An 18,583-nucleotide genomic window follows, 5' to 3' on the forward strand; every position below is an offset into this window, starting at 1 on the left:
GTGGATAGCAGTGAACGCCCCCCCAAGTTATTGGTGTATATATTGGTGGTACGGGGCTGGTATAATATTAGTGCCCCCATGTGGTCCGAATGTGTAGCTACGGAGCCACACACGTCTCCTGACACGCATTTGCAAATCAGCACACGCATTTGCGAGTCGTCCGCGGCAGGACTGTAGCAAACGTCACCTGTAAGAACACAGCCAATCAAAAGGTCCCGTTTTTACAGGTCGCCCATCTACGGATTTTTGTCCGCATTTAACCATGTGTATGTGCCAACAAATCATTGTACACATTTGCTGATATTTGTCATATATCTGTGACTTCAATCATGCATTGTAGATTGTTGTGACACATTTGTGACTGTGGTTATAGTTTCAGATTCTAGTTACGTATTTTTGGATTGAAGTATTTGCCACAATAAAGACCACATGTATAAAATGCAAAATTTTGGAGGGAATTCTCGCTTACGGCCATACTACCCTGAGAACGCCCGATCTCGTCCGATCTCGGAAGCTAAGCAGGGTCGGGCCTGGTTAGTACTTGGATGGGAGACCGCCTGGGAATACCAGGTGCTGTAAGCTTTTGCACCGCAAAAAATAAATAAATAAAAATAACTTTGACAAATGTAAGCAAGTATGCGAGCTGCTTTTTTATAAATTTCCACATATTCGCCTGACAGGCTGAGAGCACAAAATGCCAACATTCAGCGTCCTCTGCCTTTGGGTGTTGCTACAGTCTCGCCGTGGACGACTCGCAAATGCGTGTGGCAATTTGCAAATGCGTGTCTGGAGACTTGACTGTGGCTCCGGAGCCACACATTGACCAAAAGGGTACCCTCGGAGTCTACAGGTGTAGCAGACATATGACCCGATGCAGTCCGGTTGGGTTGGTGCAGTGAGTGTTTACTAAATAAAAAGTTAATGAATCAATTTTAAAAAATGGTGTTTACTGAATGCAATAAAGGGAAGTATAGTTAATGTCGCAATTAGCAGGTGTGGAGAAGCTTCATTCATTTTTTTTAGCTTCACTGGTTATATCATTGGTTCTTATTTTATTAGTTCCACTTTATTCTTCCATTTATTCCAATTTAATTTAAATAATGTCAAATAAATGGTACATGACCATGGGTGGATAGCAGTGAACGCCCCCCCAAGTTATTGGTGTATATATTGGTGGTACGGGGCTGGTATAATATTAGTGCCCCCATGTGGTCCGAATGTGTAGCTACGGAGCCACACACGTCTCCTGACACGCATTTGCAAATCAGCTCACGCATTTGCGAGTCGTCCGCGGCAGGACTGTAGCAAACGTCACCTGTAAGAACACAGCCAATCAAAAGGTCCCGTTTTTACAGGTCGCCCATCTACGGATTTTTGTCCGCATTTAACCATGTGTATGTGCCAACAAATCATTGTACACATTTGCTGATATTTGTCATATATCTGTGACTTCAATCATGCATTGTAGATTGTTGTGACACATTTGTGACTGTGGTTATAGTTTCAGATTCTAGTTACGTATTTTTGGATTGAAGTATTTGCCACAATAAAGACCACATGTATAAAATGCAAAATTTTGGAGGGAATTCTCGCTTACGGCCATACTACCCTGAGAACGCCCGATCTCGTCCGATCTCGGAAGCTAAGCAGGGTCGGGCCTGGTTAGTACTTGGATGGGAGACCGCCTGGGAATACCAGGTGCTGTAAGCTTTTGCACCGCAAAAAATAAATAAATAAAAATAACTTTGACAAATGTAAGCAAGTATGCGAGCTGCTTTTTTATAAATTTCCACATATTCGCCTGACAGGCTGAGAGCACAAAATGCCAACATTCAGCGTCCTCTGCCTTTGGGTGTTGCTACAGTCTCGCCGTGGACGACTCGCAAATGCGTGTGGCAATTTGCAAATGCGTGTCTGGAGACTTGACTGTGGCTCCGGAGCCACACATTGACCAAAAGGGTACCCTCGGAGTCTACAGGTGTAGCAGACATATGACCCGATGCAGTCCGGTTGGGTTGGTGCAGTGAGTGTTTACTAAATAAAAAGTTAATGAATCAATTTTAAAAAATGGTGTTTACTGAATGCAATAAAGGGAAGTATAGTTAATGTCGCAATTAGCAGGTGTGGAGAAGCTTCATTCATTTTTTTTAGCTTCACTGGTTATATCATTGGTTCTTATTTTATTAGTTCCACTTTATTCTTCCATTTATTCCAATTTAATTTAAATAATGTCAAATAAATGGTACATGACCATGGGTGGATAGCAGTGAACGCCCCCCCAAGTTATTGGTGTATATATTGGTGGTACGGGGCTGGTATAATATTAGTGCCCCCATGTGGTCCGAATGTGTAGCTACGGAGCCACACACGTCTCCTGACACGCATTTGCAAATCAGCACACGCATTTGCGAGTCGTCCGCGGCAGGACTGTAGCAAACGTCACCTGTAAGAACACAGCCAATCAAAAGGTCCCGTTTTTACAGGTCGCCCATCTACGGATTTTTGTCCGCATTTAACCATGTGTATGTGCCAACAAATCATTGTACACATTTGCTGATATTTGTCATATATCTGTGACTTCAATCATGCATTGTAGATTGTTGTGACACATTTGTGACTGTGGTTATAGTTTCAGATTCTAGTTACGTATTTTTGGATTGAAGTATTTGCCACAATAAAGACCACATGTATAAAATGCAAAATTTTGGAGGGAATTCTCGCTTACGGCCATACTACCCTGAGAACGCCCGATCTCGTCCGATCTCGGAAGCTAAGCAGGGTCGGGCCTGGTTAGTACTTGGATGGGAGACCGCCTGGGAATACCAGGTGCTGTAAGCTTTTGCACCGCAAAAAATAAATAAATAAAAATAACTTTGACAAATGTAAGCAAGTATGCGAGCTGCTTTTTTATAAATTTCCACATATTCGCCTGACAGGCTGAGAGCACAAAATGCCAACATTCAGCGTCCTCTGCCTTTGGGTGTTGCTACAGTCTCGCCGTGGACGACTCGCAAATGCGTGTGGCAATTTGCAAATGCGTGTCTGGAGACTTGACTGTGGCTCCGGAGCCACACATTGACCAAAAGGGTACCCTCGGAGTCTACAGGTGTAGCAGACATATGACCCGATGCAGTCCGGTTGGGTTGGTGCAGTGAGTGTTTACTAAATAAAAAGTTAATGAATCAATTTTAAAAAATGGTGTTTACTGAATGCAATAAAGGGAAGTATAGTTAATGTCGCAATTAGCAGGTGTGGAGAAGCTTCATTCATTTTTTTTAGCTTCACTGGTTATATCATTGGTTCTTATTTTATTAGTTCCACTTTATTCTTCCATTTATTCCAATTTAATTTAAATAATGTCAAATAAATGGTACATGACCATGGGTGGATAGCAGTGAACGCCCCCCCAAGTTATTGGTGTATATATTGGTGGTACGGGGCTGGTATAATATTAGTGCCCCCATGTGGTCCGAATGTGTAGCTACGGAGCCACACACGTCTCCTGACACGCATTTGCAAATCAGCACACGCATTTGCGAGTCGTCCGCGGCAGGACTGTAGCAAACGTCACCTGTAAGAACACAGCCAATCAAAAGGTCCCGTTTTTACAGGTCGCCCATCTACGGATTTTTGTCCGCATTTAACCATGTGTATGTGCCAACAAATCATTGTACACATTTGCTGATATTTGTCATATATCTGTGACTTCAATCATGCATTGTAGATTGTTGTGACACATTTGTGACTGTGGTTATAGTTTCAGATTCTAGTTACGTATTTTTGGATTGAAGTATTTGCCACAATAAAGACCACATGTATAAAATGCAAAATTTTGGAGCGAATTCTCGCTTACGGCCATACTACCCTGAGAACGCCCGATCTCGTCCGATCTCGGAAGCTAAGCAGGGTCGGGCCTGGTTAGTACTTGGATGGGAGACCGCCTGGGAATACCAGGTGCTGTAAGCTTTTGCACCGCAAAAAATAAATAAATAAAAATAACTTTGACAAATGTAAGCAAGTATGCGAGCTGCTTTTTTATAAATTTCCACATATTCGCCTGACAGGCTGAGAGCACAAAATGCCAACATTCAGCGTCCTCTGCCTTTGGGTGTTGCTACAGTCTCGCCGTGGACGACTCGCAAATGCGTGTGGCAATTTGCAAATGCGTGTCTGGAGACTTGACTGTGGCTCCGGAGCCACACATTGACCAAAAGGGTACCCTCGGAGTCTACAGGTGTAGCAGACATATGACCCGATGCAGTCCGGTTGGGTTGGTGCAGTGAGTGTTTACTAAATAAAAAGTTAATGAATCAATTTTAAAAAATGGTGTTTACTGAATGCAATAAAGGGAAGTATAGTTAATGTCGCAATTAGCAGGTGTGGAGAAGCTTCATTCATTTTTTTTAGCTTCACTGGTTATATCATTGGTTCTTATTTTATTAGTTCCACTTTATTCTTCCATTTATTCCAATTTAATTTAAATAATGTCAAATAAATGGTACATGACCATGGGTGGATAGCAGTGAACGCCCCCCCAAGTTATTGGTGTATATATTGGTGGTACGGGGCTGGTATAATATTAGTGCCCCCATGTGGTCCGAATGTGTAGCTACGGAGCCACACACGTCTCCTGACACGCATTTGCAAATCAGCACACGCATTTGCGAGTCGTCCGCGGCAGGACTGTAGCAAACGTCACCTGTAAGAACACAGCCAATCAAAAGGTCCCGTTTTTACAGGTCGCCCATCTACGGATTTTTGTCCGCATTTAACCATGTGTATGTGCCAACAAATCATTGTACACATTTGCTGATATTTGTCATATATCTGTGACTTCAATCATGCATTGTAGATTGTTGTGACACATTTGTGACTGTGGTTATAGTTTCAGATTCTAGTTACGTATTTTTGGATTGAAGTATTTGCCACAATAAAGACCACATGTATAAAATGCAAAATTTTGGAGGGAATTCTCGCTTACGGCCATACTACCCTGAGAACGCCCGATCTCGTCCGATCTCGGAAGCTAAGCAGGGTCGGGCCTGGTTAGTACTTGGATGGGAGACCGCCTGGGAATACCAGGTGCTGTAAGCTTTTGCACCGCAAAAAATAAATAAATAAAAATAACTTTGACAAATGTAAGCAAGTATGCGAGCTGCTTTTTTATAAATTTCCACATATTCGCCTGACAGGCTGAGAGCACAAAATGCCAACATTCAGCGTCCTCTGCCTTTGGGTGTTGCTACAGTCTCGCCGTGGACGACTCGCAAATGCGTGTGGCAATTTGCAAATGCGTGTCTGGAGACTTGACTGTGGCTCCGGAGCCACACATTGACCAAAAGGGTACCCTCGGAGTCTACAGGTGTAGCAGACATATGACCCGATGCAGTCCGGTTGGGTTGGTGCAGTGAGTGTTTACTAAATAAAAAGTTAATGAATCAATTTTAAAAAATGGTGTTTACTGAATGCAATAAAGGGAAGTATAGTTAATGTCGCAATTAGCAGGTGTGGAGAAGCTTCATTCATTTTTTTTAGCTTCACTGGTTATATCATTGGTTCTTATTTTATTAGTTCCACTTTATTCTTCCATTTATTCCAATTTAATTTAAATAATGTCAAATAAATGGTACATGACCATGGGTGGATAGCAGTGAACGCCCCCCCAAGTTATTGGTGTATATATTGGTGGTACGGGGCTGGTATAATATTAGTGCCCCCATGTGGTCCGAATGTGTAGCTACGGAGCCACACACGTCTCCTGACACGCATTTGCAAATCAGCTCACGCATTTGCGAGTCGTCCGCGGCAGGACTGTAGCAAACGTCACCTGTAAGAACACAGCCAATCAAAAGGTCCCGTTTTTACAGGTCGCCCATCTACGGATTTTTGTCCGCATTTAACCATGTGTATGTGCCAACAAATCATTGTACACATTTGCTGATATTTGTCATATATCTGTGACTTCAATCATGCATTGTAGATTGTTGTGACACATTTGTGACTGTGGTTATAGTTTCAGATTCTAGTTACGTATTTTTGGATTGAAGTATTTGCCACAATAAAGACCACATGTATAAAATGCAAAATTTTGGAGGGAATTCTCGCTTACGGCCATACTACCCTGAGAACGCCCGATCTCGTCCGATCTCGGAAGCTAAGCAGGGTCGGGCCTGGTTAGTACTTGGATGGGAGACCGCCTGGGAATACCAGGTGCTGTAAGCTTTTGCACCGCAAAAAATAAATAAATAAAAATAACTTTGACAAATGTAAGCAAGTATGCGAGCTGCTTTTTTATAAATTTCCACATATTCGCCTGACAGGCTGAGAGCACAAAATGCCAACATTCAGCGTCCTCTGCCTTTGGGTGTTGCTACAGTCTCGCCGTGGACGACTCGCAAATGCGTGTGGCAATTTGCAAATGCGTGTCTGGAGACTTGACTGTGGCTCCGGAGCCACACATTGACCAAAAGGGTACCCTCGGAGTCTACAGGTGTAGCAGACATATGACCCGATGCAGTCCGGTTGGGTTGGTGCAGTGAGTGTTTACTAAATAAAAAGTTAATGAATCAATTTTAAAAAATGGTGTTTACTGAATGCAATAAAGGGAAGTATAGTTAATGTCGCAATTAGCAGGTGTGGAGAAGCTTCATTCATTTTTTTTAGCTTCACTGGTTATATCATTGGTTCTTATTTTATTAGTTCCACTTTATTCTTCCATTTATTCCAATTTAATTTAAATAATGTCAAATAAATGGTACATGACCATGGGTGGATAGCAGTGAACGCCCCCCCAAGTTATTGGTGTATATATTGGTGGTACGGGGCTGATATAATATTAGTGCCCCCATGTGGTCCGAATGTGTAGCTACGGAGCCACACACGTCTCCTGACACGCATTTGCAAATCAGCACACGCATTTGCGAGTCGTCCGCGGCAGGACTGTAGCAAACGTCACCTGTAAGAACACAGCCAATCAAAAGGTCCCGTTTTTACAGGTCGCCCATCTACGGATTTTTGTCCGCATTTAACCATGTGTATGTGCCAACAAATCATTGTACACATTTGCTGATATTTGTCATATATCTGTGACTTCAATCATGCATTGTAGATTGTTGTGACACATTTGTGACTGTGGTTATAGTTTCAGATTCTAGTTACGTATTTTTGGATTGAAGTATTTGCCACAATAAAGACCACATGTATAAAATGCAAAATTTTGGAGGGAATTCTCGCTTACGGCCATACTACCCTGAGAACGCCCGATCTCGTCCGATCTCGGAAGCTAAGCAGGGTCGGGCCTGGTTAGTACTTGGATGGGAGACCGCCTGGGAATACCAGGTGCTGTAAGCTTTTGCACCGCAAAAAATAAATAAATAAAAATAACTTTGACAAATGTAAACAAGTATGCGAGCTGCTTTTTTATAAATTTCCACATATTCGCCTGACAGGCTGAGAGCACAAAATGCCAACATTCAGCGTCCTCTGCCTTTGGGTGTTGCTACAGTCTCGCCGTGGACGACTCGCAAATGCGTGTGGCAATTTGCAAATGCGTGTCTGGAGACTTGACTGTGGCTCCGGAGCCACACATTGACCAAAAGGGTACCCTCGGAGTCTACAGGTGTAGCAGACATATGACCCGATGCAGTCCGGTTGGGTTGGTGCAGTGAGTGTTTACTAAATAAAAAGTTAATGAATCAATTTTAAAAAATGGTGTTTACTGAATGCAATAAAGGGAAGTATAGTTAATGTCGCAATTAGCAGGTGTGGAGAAGCTTCATTCATTTTTTTTAGCTTCACTGGTTATATCATTGGTTCTTATTTTATTAGTTCCACTTTATTCTTCCATTTATTCCAATTTAATTTAAATAATGTCAAATAAATGGTACATGACCATGGGTGGATAGCAGTGAACGCCCCCCCAAGTTATTGGTGTATATATTGGTGGTACGGGGCTGGTATAATATTAGTGCCCCCATGTGGTCCGAATGTGTAGCTACGGAGCCACACACGTCTCCTGACACGCATTTGCAAATCAGCACACGCATTTGCGAGTCGTCCGCGGCAGGACTGTAGCAAACGTCACCTGTAAGAACACAGCCAATCAAAAGGTCCCGTTTTTACAGGTCGCCCATCTACGGATTTTTGTCCGCATTTAACCATGTGTATGTGCCAACAAATCATTGTACACATTTGCTGATATTTGTCATATATCTGTGACTTCAATCATGCATTGTAGATTGTTGTGACACATTTGTGACTGTGGTTATAGTTTCAGATTCTAGTTACGTATTTTTGGATTGAAGTATTTGCCACAATAAAGACCACATGTATAAAATGCAAAATTTTGGAGGGAATTCTCGCTTACGGCCATACTACCCTGAGAACGCCCGATCTCGTCCGATCTCGGAAGCTAAGCAGGGTCGGGCCTGGTTAGTACTTGGATGGGAGACCGCCTGGGAATACCAGGTGCTGTAAGCTTTTGCACCGCAAAAAATAAATAAATAAAAATAACTTTGACAAATGTAAGCAAGTATGCGAGCTGCTTTTTTATAAATTTCCACATATTCGCCTGACAGGCTGAGAGCACAAAATGCCAACATTCAGCGTCCTCTGCCTTTGGGTGTTGCTACAGTCTCGCCGTGGACGACTCGCAAATGCGTGTGGCAATTTGCAAATGCGTGTCTGGAGACTTGACTGTGGCTCCGGAGCCACACATTGACCAAAAGGGTACCCTCGGAGTCTACAGGTGTAGCAGACATATGACCCGATGCAGTCCGGTTGGGTTGGTGCAGTGAGTGTTTACTAAATAAAAAGTTAATGAATCAATTTTAAAAAATGGTGTTTACTGAATGCAATAAAGGGAAGTATAGTTAATGTCGCAATTAGCAGGTGTGGAGAAGCTTCATTCATTTTTTTTAGCTTCACTGGTTATATCATTGGTTCTTATTTTATTAGTTCCACTTTATTCTTCCATTTATTCCAATTTAATTTAAATAATGTCAAATAAATGGTACATGACCATGGGTGGATAGCAGTGAACGCCCCCCCAAGTTATTGGTGTATATATTGGTGGTACGGGGCTGGTATAATATTAGTGCCCCCATGTGGTCCGAATGTGTAGCTACGGAGCCACACACGTCTCCTGACACGCATTTGCAAATCAGCACACGCATTTGCGAGTCGTCCGCGGCAGGACTGTAGCAAACGTCACCTGTAAGAACACAGCCAATCAAAAGGTCCCGTTTTTACAGGTCGCCCATCTACGGATTTTTGTCCGCATTTAACCATGTGTATGTGCCAACAAATCATTGTACACATTTCCTGATATTTGTCATATATCTGTGACTTCAATCATGCATTGTAGATTGTTGTGACACATTTGTGACTGTGGTTATAGTTTCAGATTCTAGTTACGTATTTTTGGATTGAAGTATTTGCCACAATAAAGACCACATGTATAAAATGCAAAATTTTGGAGGGAATTCTCGCTTACGGCCATACTACCCTGAGAACGCCCGATCTCGTCCGATCTCGGAAGCTAAGCAGGGTCGGGCCTGGTTAGTACTTGGATGGGAGACCGCCTGGGAATACCAGGTGCTGTAAGCTTTTGCACCGCAAAAAATAAATAAATAAAAATAACTTTGACAAATGTAAGCAAGTATGCGAGCTGCTTTTTTATAAATTTCCACATATTCGCCTGACAGGCTGAGAGCACAAAATGCCAACATTCAGCGTCCTCTGCCTTTGGGTGTTGCTACAGTCTCGCCGTGGACGACTCGCAAATGCGTGTGGCAATTTGCAAATGCGTGTCTGGAGACTTGACTGTGGCTCCGGAGCCACACATTGACCAAAAGGGTACCCTCGGAGTCTACAGGTGTAGCAGACATATGACCCGATGCAGTCCGGTTGGGTTGGTGCAGTGAGTGTTTACTAAATAAAAAGTTAATGAATCAATTTTAAAAAATGGTGTTTACTGAATGCAATAAAGGGAAGTATAGTTAATGTCGCAATTAGCAGGTGTGGAGAAGCTTCATTCATTTTTTTTAGCTTCACTGGTTATATCATTGGTTCTTATTTTATTAGTTCCACTTTATTCTTCCATTTATTCCAATTTAATTTAAATAATGTCAAATAAATGGTACATGACCATGGGTGGATAGCAGTGAACGCCCCCCCAAGTTATTGGTGTATATATTGGTGGTACGGGGCTGGTATAATATTAGTGCCCCCATGTGGTCCGAATGTGTAGCTACGGAGCCACACACGTCTCCTGACACGCATTTGCAAATCAGCACACGCATTTGCGAGTCGTCCGCGGCAGGACTGTAGCAAACGTCACCTGTAAGAACACAGCCAATCAAAAGGTCCCGTTTTTACAGGTCGCCCATCTACGGATTTTTGTCCGCATTTAACCATGTGTATGTGCCAACAAATCATTGTACACATTTCCTGATATTTGTCATATATCTGTGACTTCAATCATGCATTGTAGATTGTTGTGACACATTTGTGACTGTGGTTATAGTTTCAGATTCTAGTTACGTATTTTTGGATTGAAGTATTTGCCACAATAAAGACCACATGTATAAAATGCAAAATTTTGGAGGGAATTCTCGCTTACGGCCATACTACCCTGAGAACGCCCGATCTCGTCCGATCTCGGAAGCTAAGCAGGGTCGGGCCTGGTTAGTACTTGGATGGGAGACCGCCTGGGAATACCAGGTGCTGTAAGCTTTTGCACCGCAAAAAATAAATAAATAAAAATAACTTTGACAAATGTAAGCAAGTATGCGAGCTGCTTTTTTATAAATTTCCACATATTCGCCTGACAGGCTGAGAGCACAAAATGCCAACATTCAGCGTCCTCTGCCTTTGGGTGTTGCTACAGTCTCGCCGTGGACGACTCGCAAATGCGTGTGGCAATTTGCAAATGCGTGTCTGGAGACTTGACTGTGGCTCCGGAGCCACACATTGACCAAAAGGGTACCCTCGGAGTCTACAGGTGTAGCAGACATATGACCCGATGCAGTCCGGTTGGGTTGGTGCAGTGAGTGTTTACTAAATAAAAAGTTAATGAATCAATTTTAAAAAATGGTGTTTACTGAATGCAATAAAGGGAAGTATAGTTAATGTCGCAATTAGCAGGTGTGGAGAAGCTTCATTCATTTTTTTTAGCTTCACTGGTTATATCATTGGTTCTTATTTTATTAGTTCCACTTTATTCTTCCATTTATTCCAATTTAATTTAAATAATGTCAAATAAATGGTACATGACCATGGGTGGATAGCAGTGAACGCCCCCCCAAGTTATTGGTGTATATATTGGTGGTACGGGGCTGGTATAATATTAGTGCCCCCATGTGGTCCGAATGTGTAGCTACGGAGCCACACACGTCTCCTGACACGCATTTGCAAATCAGCTCACGCATTTGCGAGTCGTCCGCGGCAGGACTGTAGCAAACGTCACCTGTAAGAACACAGCCAATCAAAAGGTCCCGTTTTTACAGGTCGCCCATCTACGGATTTTTGTCCGCATTTAACCATGTGTATGTGCCAACAAATCATTGTACACATTTGCTGATATTTGTCATATATCTGTGACTTCAATCATGCATTGTAGATTGTTGTGACACATTTGTGACTGTGGTTATAGTTTCAGATTCTAGTTACGTATTTTTGGATTGAAGTATTTGCCACAATAAAGACCACATGTATAAAATGCAAAATTTTGGAGGGAATTCTCGCTTACGGCCATACTACCCTGAGAACGCCCGATCTCGTCCGATCTCGGAAGCTAAGCAGGGTCGGGCCTGGTTAGTACTTGGATGGGAGACCGCCTGGGAATACCAGGTGCTGTAAGCTTTTGCACCGCAAAAAATAAATAAATAAAAATAACTTTGACAAATGTAAGCAAGTATGCGAGCTGCTTTTTTATAAATTTCCACATATTCGCCTGACAGGCTGAGAGCACAAAATGCCAACATTCAGCGTCCTCTGCCTTTGGGTGTTGCTACAGTCTCGCCGTGGACGACTCGCAAATGCGTGTGGCAATTTGCAAATGCGTGTCTGGAGACTTGACTGTGGCTCCGGAGCCACACATTAAGACCAAAAGGGTACCCTCGGAGTCTACAGGTGTAGCAGACATATGACCCGATGCAGTCCGGTTGGGTTGGTGCAGTGAGTGTTTACTAAATAAAAAGTTAATGAATCAATTTTAAAAAATGGTGTTTACTGAATGCAATAAAGGGAAGTATAGTTAATGTCGCAATTAGCAGGTGTGGAGAAGCTTCATTCATTTTTTTTAGCTTCACTGGTTATATCATTGGTTCTTATTTTATTAGTTCCACTTTATTCTTCCATTTATTCCAATTTAATTTAAATAATGTCAAATAAATGGTACATGACCAAGGGTGGATAGCAGTGAACGCCCCCCCAAGTTATTGGTGTATATATTGGTGGTACGGGGCTGGTATAATATTAGTGCCCCCATGTGGTCCGAATGTGTAGCTACGGAGCCACACACGTCTCCTGACACGCATTTGCAAATCAGCACACGCATTTGCGAGTCGTCCGCGGCAGGACTGTAGCAAACGTCACCTGTAAGAACACAGCCAATCAAAAGGTCCCGTTTTTACAGGTCGCCCATCTACGGATTTTGGTCCGCATTTAACCATGTGTATGTGCCAACAAATCATTGTACACATTTGCTGATATTTGTCATATATCTGTGACTTCAATCATGCATTGTAGATTGTTGTGACACATTTGTGACTGTGGTTATAGTTTCAGATTCTAGTTACGTATTTTTGGATTGAAGTATTTGCCACAATAAAGACCACATGTATAAAATGCAAAATTTTGGAGGGAATTCTCGCTTACGGCCATACTACCCTGAGAACGCCCGATCTCGTCCGATCTCGGAAGCTAAGCAGGGTCGGGCCTGGTTAGTACTTGGATGGGAGACCGCCTGGGAATACCAGGTGCTGTAAGCTTTTGCACCGCAAAAAATAAATAAATAAAAATAACTTTGACAAATGTAAGCAAGTATGCGAGCTGCTTTTTTATAAATTTCCACATATTCGCCTGACAGGCTGAGAGCACAAAATGCCAACATTCAGCGTCCTCTGCCTTTGGGTGTTGCTACAGTCTCGCCGTGGACGACTCGCAAATGCGTGTGGCAATTTGCAAATGCGTGTCTGGAGACTTGACTGTGGCTCCGGAGCCACACATTAAGACCAAAAGGGTACCCTCGGAGTCTACAGGTGTAGCAGACATATGACCCGATGCAGTCCGGTTGGGTTGGTGCAGTGAGTGTTTACTAAATAAAAAGTTAATGAATCAATTTTAAAAAATGGTGTTTACTGAATGCAATAAAGGGAAGTATAGTTAATGTCGCAATTAGCAGGTGTGGAGAAGCTTCATTCATTTTTTTTAGCTTCACTGGTTATATCATTGGTTCTTATTTTATTAGTTCCACTTTATTCTTCCATTTATTCCAATTTAATTTAAATAATGTCAAATAAATGGTACATGACCATGGGTGGATAGCAGTGAACGCCCCCCCAAGTTATTGGTGTATATATTGGTGGTACGGGGCTGGTATAATATTAGTGCCCCCATGTGGTCCGAATGTGTAGCTACGGAGCCACACACGTCTCCTGACACGCATTTGCAAATCAGCACACGCATTTGCGAGTCGTCCGCGGCAGGACTGTAGCAAACGTCACCTGTAAGAACACAGCCAATCAAAAGGTCCCGTTTTTACAGGTCGCCCATCTACGGATTTTGGTCCGCATTTAACCATGTGTATGTGCCAACAAATCATTGTACACATTTGCTGATATTTGTCATATATCTGTGACTTCAATCATGCATTGTAGATTGTTGTGACACATTTGTGACTGTGGTTATAGTTTCAGATTCTAGTTACGTATTTTTGGATTGAAGTATTTGCCACAATAAAGACCACATGTATAAAATGCAAAATTTTGGAGGGAATTCTCGCTTACGGCCATACTACCCTGAGAACGCCCGATCTCGTCCGATCTCGGAAGCTAAGCAGGGTCGGGCCTGGTTAGTACTTGGATGGGAGACCGCCTGGGAATACCAGGTGCTGTAAGCTTTTGCACCGCAAAAAATAAATAAATAAAAATAACTTTGACAAATGTAAGCAAGTATGCGAGCTGCTTTTTTATAAATTTCCACATATTCGCCTGACAGGCTGAGAGCACAAAATGCCAACATTCAGCGTCCTCTGCCTTTGGGTGTTGCTACAGTCTCGCCGTGGACGACTCGCAAATGCGTGTGGCAATTTGCAAATGCGTGTCTGGAGACTTGACTGTGGCTCCGGAGCCACACATTGACCAAAAGGGTACCCTCGGAGTCTACAGGTGTAGCAGACATATGACCCGATGCAGTCCGGTTGGGTTGGTGCAGTGAGTGTTTACTAAATAAAAAGTTAATGAATCAATTTTAAAAAATGGTGTTTACTGAATGCAATAAAGGGAAGTATAGTTAATGTCGCAATTAGCAGGTGCACTCTAAAAAAGGATTGGTGAGATTAACCAAAAAAATGGTTAAAATTGACCAATCTAGTTGGTAGTTATGTGTCCGACTGATCTTTTGGTTAAAACAACCAATTGAGAATAGATAGCGTTTTTAACCAATGTTTATTGGTTGTAGGTTCCAACCAATACACGTCAGTCCTTTTGACCAAGATATTGGTTAATTTGTGCACAAGCAACCAATATAAATTGGTTGGACTGGAACCATCTATATTGGTTCATAATGACTATTTTAATTGGTTAAAATGGTACCATTATTGATTGGTACTGCAGGCTTGGAATTTAACACTGTTATCTGGAATAAAATAATGAGCAAGGTTAAAGCACCAATGCAGTTCAGTTTAATTTAAAAAACAATACACTATATATTACAATGCATACATAATATAATACATAACAGTATACAAAATATTTAGTAAATAGCATTTGGAACAGTTAATGCAGTGATAACAAAACACAAGTTACAATTGCCAGTCCTTCCCTATGGAATGAGCTTCCATTAAATGCTAGGTGAGCCCCCTCTCTGTCCACTTTTAAAACACATTTCAAGACAAATTTTTATTCTTTAGTTTTCGACTCGACATGAGACTGTCGTTGTTCTTCTGGTATCTATTGTATGTGTTTATATCTTTTAATTTGTGTGCTAATTTCCCACAAATTAATATTACACCACATCAAAAGCGCTTTTTTTTACAGCTCCAGCTGTTGAAAAATGCGCTATATAAATAAAGCTGTATTGTATTTTGTTTTGATAATTAGTTCTTGAGTCCTTGGAGTTAAGACATCAGAGGGTATGGCAATGCCATACACACGCACCTCTGAAGAAACATCCACACATCAGCAGCTTCTGTTGGGTATTCCACATCATATCCAATTTTGACAAGAGAGTCCAACTGGTAAACTAGTCGTCATAAAAGGACGTAGAAAATATTTGCTGCCAAGACTGTGGTCCCAGAGGCAACCACTTGGGCTGGCATGTGACCCCTCTCTTCGCACATTCCTCTATCCATTCCCTTTGACAGGCAAGGGGGTCTGTTTCCAGGCTGGAATGAGAATAGAAAAATACAGTTTATTGTACAGACAGTTATTTTAGTTAATGAAAACTAACAAAATAACTAAAACAATAATTGAAAAAACATTTCGTTACCTCGGTCAGCATTTAACAAATGTTTGCAATTTGAACTTTACTTCTGGAATGTGTGCATGCATGCATCTTGGTAACACAAATAGACCTCATTGTCATTGTTAAAATGTGAAACCTGAAAGATTTCTTTATGGCACTTAAAACAAATGTAAACCATGCTTCACACCAACTCTATACATGTACTGTCCAAAATTAATGCCACACCTTCAGAAAGTATTGTAGTTTTTGGATGAACTTGGCCCGTGGAACCACTTTAGGAAACATGTCTTTCACCAGATCATCAGCAAGACATGAAAAACTCTCCTTGTCAATTTCTTCCTCTGAAAAAGAACAAAACTAATATATTATCACACAGTCCTTATACATGACATTATGCTTTTGATACTATACCTTTTTAATTGAGATTCAAGCATCACACACCAAGCACTAATACCTAGAAATAAACAAATGTATTATTTTCTCGGCAGTGCATATCCACTGCAAACTTATATCATTCAGTGTTTCCCCCAGGTTTACTGGTTTGGAAGAGAGGGGAATGCTTGAACACAAATCAGCGCAGGTTATCTTATGAAGCAGGTGTCAGTCCTCCTCCAAAACAAGCAGCTTGAACACGTCGACATTGCCAATATGCTAAGTTAATGTTGTGGGCTTCAACGTTGTTGATAACCACACGCACTTCTAATACATTGATATCGCGGGTGTACTAGCTTTATTTGAATACAATTTCTTGGCAGTATACGACAAAAGCCTTATATGTTTTATTTCCTGACCGTTCTCACGAAAGTAAAAATTGCTCAGTTGACGAAAAACATTGGAAAAGCCATTACCGTCGTTTAATGGCGGGCGTTTTCACATTTTCAAAACCAGCGCAGCAAACATTCTCCGAAGAGCTCTAGCATGAGAGTGACAACAAAGACTTACCGTGAGAATACAATTACATTTCAGGGACTCGCCGTTACAGGTTGTGTTCAGGACTAGGCATGTAATACCGTGCGGATGTTAACAGTTACTCTTCTTTCTACACTGACCGCCCCCCCCGACGCCATATACAGCAAGTAACCGCCTAAAGCCTGCTTTCGTCTGCTCCCGCCTTCCGTCTTCTTCACTTCCTTTGGTGCAAACGGGACGAAACAGCGCCAGCTTCCAATGGTGGCCAAACACATTTCTAACATTTTACCCATGCAAACACTATTGTCTAAAGCGATTCAAACACTGGTTAACATTTGGGACATTTGAAATAAGGGTTTAGACTGCTCAGATGTAATTAATTTCAAATGCTATACATACGTAAATTAAACAGTATTAAACACTTGTCTGATGTTTATCTCGGAGCGCATGCCATTTGGAGAGCCCCGGGAATACAAGCTGAAGTACAACCATTAAAAACAGTCTCCATACTTACCCTTGAATCTTTCCACGTAGTTTTCTAATCCCCACTCCTGTAGCGTCTCGATCCAAAAGTCAAAATGGAAGTTTGCGATGAGAGACAACGTGGTTTGTGAAATGCAACGCCAGACTATTTATGTCTAAATTAATGACATAAATGGTACCAATATTTCTTGTTGATTCATCGAGATAATATAATTTAAATTAACATAAATAAATTGTAAATTAATATATACTCGTTCAGTAGGTCTGACGCACACTACACACTATGTAGCAAAACAGTTGGGCTAGTGAAGTGTCCTTTCTGTAACCAAATTCATTGGTTGTTTGGATAACCAATGTATTTGGTATTCTTATAAACAACCGGATTGGTCATTGACCGCCCAATCTATTGGTTAATCTAACCAAAATAAGTTTAACCAAATAGATTGGTAGTTTTTTTAACCAATCCTTTTTTAGAGTGTGTGGAGAAGCTTCATTCATTTTTTTTAGCTTCACTGGTTATATCATTGGTTCTTATTTTATTAGTTCCACTTTATTCTTCCATTTATTCCAATTTAATTTAAATAATGTCAAATAAATGGTACATGACCATGGGTGGATAGCAGTGAACGCCCCCCCAAGTTATTGGTGTATATATTGGTGGTACGGGGCTGGTATAATATTAGTGCCCCCATGTGGTCCGAATGTGTAGCTACGGAGCCACACACGTCTCCTGACACGCATTTGCAAATCAGCACACGCATTTGCGAGTCGTCCGCGGCAGGACTGTAGCAAACGTCACCTGTAAGAACACAGCCAATCAAAAGGTCCCGTTTTTACAGGTCGCCCATCTACGGATTTTTGTCCGCATTTAACCATGTGTATGTGCCAACAAATCATTGTACACATTTGCTGATATTTGTCATATATCTGTGACTTCAATCATGCATTGTAGATTGTTGTGACACATTTGTGACTGTGGTTATAGTTTCAGATTCTAGTTACGTATTTTTGGATTGAAGTATTTGCCACAATAAAGACCACATGTATAAAATGCAAAATTTTGGAGGGAATTCTCGCTTACGGCCATACTACCCTGAGAACGCCCGATCTCGTCCGATCTCGGAAGCTGAGCAGGGTCGGGCCTGGTTAGTACTTGGATGGGAGACCGCCTGGGAATACCAGGTGCTGTAAGCTTTTGCACCGCAAAAAAAAAATAAATAAAAATAACTTTGACAAATGTAAGCAAGTATGCGAGCTGCTTTTTTATAAATTTCCACATATTCGCCTGACAGGCTGAGAGCACAAAATGCCAACATTCAGCGTCCTCTGCCTTTGGGTGTTGCTACAGTCTCGCCGTGGACGACTCGCAAATGCGTGTGGCAATTTGCAAATGCGTGTCTGGAGACTTGACTGTGGCTCCGGAGCCACACATTGACCAAAAGGGTACCCTCGGAGTCTACAGGTGTAGCAGACATATGACCCGATGCAGTCCGGTTGGGTTGGT

The 18,583-nt window shown here is 41.8% G+C and overlaps 1 long non-coding RNA gene and 14 other non-coding genes across 15 annotated transcripts; 14 read left to right on the plus strand and 1 right to left on the minus strand.

Annotated features, from left to right (window-relative positions):
- Positions 1-463: 463 nt before the first annotated feature.
- On the plus strand, positions 464-582 carry LOC148336414 (5S ribosomal RNA). Its single transcript, XR_015843831.1, has one exon. It is a non-coding gene; the product is annotated as a 5S ribosomal RNA (ribosomal RNA).
- A 1,009-nt stretch (positions 583-1,591) lies between these two features.
- Positions 1,592-1,710, plus strand: LOC148336415 (5S ribosomal RNA). Its single transcript, XR_015843832.1, has one exon. It is a non-coding gene; the product is annotated as a 5S ribosomal RNA (ribosomal RNA).
- Positions 1,711-2,719: 1,009 nt separating this feature from the next.
- Positions 2,720-2,838, plus strand: LOC148336416 (5S ribosomal RNA). Its single transcript, XR_015843834.1, has one exon. It is a non-coding gene; the product is annotated as a 5S ribosomal RNA (ribosomal RNA).
- A 1,009-nt stretch (positions 2,839-3,847) lies between these two features.
- On the plus strand, positions 3,848-3,966 carry LOC148336417 (5S ribosomal RNA). Its single transcript, XR_015843835.1, has one exon. It is a non-coding gene; the product is annotated as a 5S ribosomal RNA (ribosomal RNA).
- Positions 3,967-4,975: 1,009 nt separating this feature from the next.
- LOC148336418 (5S ribosomal RNA) lies at positions 4,976-5,094 on the plus strand. Its single transcript, XR_015843836.1, has one exon. It is a non-coding gene; the product is annotated as a 5S ribosomal RNA (ribosomal RNA).
- A 1,009-nt stretch (positions 5,095-6,103) lies between these two features.
- LOC148336419 (5S ribosomal RNA) lies at positions 6,104-6,222 on the plus strand. The gene has a single exon (XR_015843837.1). It is a non-coding gene; the product is annotated as a 5S ribosomal RNA (ribosomal RNA).
- A 1,009-nt stretch (positions 6,223-7,231) lies between these two features.
- Positions 7,232-7,350, plus strand: LOC148336420 (5S ribosomal RNA). Its single transcript, XR_015843838.1, has one exon. It is a non-coding gene; the product is annotated as a 5S ribosomal RNA (ribosomal RNA).
- A 1,009-nt stretch (positions 7,351-8,359) lies between these two features.
- On the plus strand, positions 8,360-8,478 carry LOC148336421 (5S ribosomal RNA). The gene has a single exon (XR_015843839.1). It is a non-coding gene; the product is annotated as a 5S ribosomal RNA (ribosomal RNA).
- A 1,009-nt stretch (positions 8,479-9,487) lies between these two features.
- LOC148336422 (5S ribosomal RNA) lies at positions 9,488-9,606 on the plus strand. Its single transcript, XR_015843840.1, has one exon. It is a non-coding gene; the product is annotated as a 5S ribosomal RNA (ribosomal RNA).
- A 1,009-nt stretch (positions 9,607-10,615) lies between these two features.
- LOC148336423 (5S ribosomal RNA) lies at positions 10,616-10,734 on the plus strand. Its single transcript, XR_015843841.1, has one exon. It is a non-coding gene; the product is annotated as a 5S ribosomal RNA (ribosomal RNA).
- A 1,009-nt stretch (positions 10,735-11,743) lies between these two features.
- Positions 11,744-11,862, plus strand: LOC148336424 (5S ribosomal RNA). The gene has a single exon (XR_015843842.1). It is a non-coding gene; the product is annotated as a 5S ribosomal RNA (ribosomal RNA).
- A 1,011-nt stretch (positions 11,863-12,873) lies between these two features.
- On the plus strand, positions 12,874-12,992 carry LOC148336425 (5S ribosomal RNA). The gene has a single exon (XR_015843843.1). It is a non-coding gene; the product is annotated as a 5S ribosomal RNA (ribosomal RNA).
- Positions 12,993-14,003: 1,011 nt separating this feature from the next.
- On the plus strand, positions 14,004-14,122 carry LOC148336426 (5S ribosomal RNA). The gene has a single exon (XR_015843845.1). It is a non-coding gene; the product is annotated as a 5S ribosomal RNA (ribosomal RNA).
- Positions 14,123-14,982: 860 nt separating this feature from the next.
- Positions 14,983-17,255, minus strand: LOC148336427 (uncharacterized). The gene is made up of 4 exons (XR_015843087.1): positions 16,630-17,255; positions 16,099-16,141; positions 15,913-16,028; positions 14,983-15,607 (listed from the first exon to the last, which is right to left on the minus strand). It is a non-coding gene; the product is annotated as an uncharacterized LOC148336427 (long non-coding RNA).
- Positions 17,256-18,154: 899 nt separating this feature from the next.
- On the plus strand, positions 18,155-18,273 carry LOC148336428 (5S ribosomal RNA). Its single transcript, XR_015843465.1, has one exon. It is a non-coding gene; the product is annotated as a 5S ribosomal RNA (ribosomal RNA).
- The last annotated feature ends 310 nt before the right edge of the window (positions 18,274-18,583 follow it).

Source organism: Idiotropiscis lumnitzeri, chromosome 5 (genome assembly GCF_059441095.1).
Source record: "Idiotropiscis lumnitzeri isolate Australia: NSW breed Sydney's pygmy pipehorse chromosome 5, RoL_Ilum_1.0, whole genome shotgun sequence".
NCBI classification, from domain to species: domain Eukaryota; kingdom Metazoa; phylum Chordata; class Actinopteri; order Syngnathiformes; family Syngnathidae; genus Idiotropiscis; species Idiotropiscis lumnitzeri.